At 50.7% G+C, this 912-nt stretch overlaps 1 non-coding gene across 1 annotated transcript; it reads left to right on the plus strand.

Annotated features, from left to right (window-relative positions):
* Window positions 1–612: 612 nt before the first annotated feature.
* LOC119347803 lies at window positions 613–731 on the plus strand. Its single transcript, XR_005168542.1, has one exon. It is a non-coding gene; the product is annotated as a 5S ribosomal RNA (ribosomal RNA).
* The last annotated feature ends 181 nt before the right edge of the window (window positions 732–912 follow it).

Here is a 912-nt window from a genome sequence, read left to right on the forward strand (position 1 = left end):
ACATATCGAGCATATTGTGTGTATGATTGAAATGCTTGGTATGTGTGGGATCTGACTATCTAGTTGTTTATCTTTAGTAGCCTCTCTTACCGGGAAATGTCTCCTAGTGTTACCGCTGAGCCATGGTAGCTTGCTACTGCTCTGGAACACTTAGGCTGGCCGGCATGTGTCCTTCTTCGTTCCTGTGTCTGTCCCTTCGGGGAAATGTCACGCTTTGAGTACCGGAGTCCTGTTAGCCCGCTACAGCCCGGTTTACCGGAGTCCTGCTAGCCCAGTGCTACAGCCCGGACCCACTTGCTGATGACCGACACGTTCGAAGCCGGGTCATGGATGCCTGTCCCTGTAAGTCTGTGCCACTTTGGGTTTACGACTAGTCATGTCAGCCCGGGCTCTTTATCATATGGATGCTAGCGACACTATCATATACGTGAGCCAAAAGGCGCAAACGGTCCCGGGAAAAAGGTAAGACGACACCCGTGGGGATACCGTGCGTGAGGCCGCAAAGTGATATGAGGTGTTACCAGCTAGATCGATGTGGCATCGAGTCGGGGTCCTGACAATAGTGGAGCTGGGAGGGGCAAGCATAAGAGACGAAGACGGGGGTAACATGTCGGATGCGATCATACCAGCACTAAAGCACCGGATCCCATCAGAACTCCGAAGTTAAGCGTGCTTGGGCGAGAGTAGTACTAGGATGGGTGACCTCCTGGGAAGTCCTTGTGTTGCATTTCCTTTTTAATTTGTTTTTGCATGGCGTGCAAAAGAAAACTCACGGCCGCGACATATATTTACCACGTTTTATTATTTTGCACGTTTGCGATAAGTTTTAGCTCGTTGGTCATTATTCACGCGTGTAGCGGCGGGCAAAGCAAACTACAATCGTCTTTGTAGTGGAGTTGGGAGGGGCAAGCA

The sequence above is a fragment of the Triticum dicoccoides genome, unplaced genomic scaffold (assembly GCF_002162155.2).
Source record: "Triticum dicoccoides isolate Atlit2015 ecotype Zavitan unplaced genomic scaffold, WEW_v2.0 scaffold75828, whole genome shotgun sequence".
NCBI lineage: Eukaryota > Viridiplantae > Streptophyta > Magnoliopsida > Poales > Poaceae > Triticum > Triticum dicoccoides.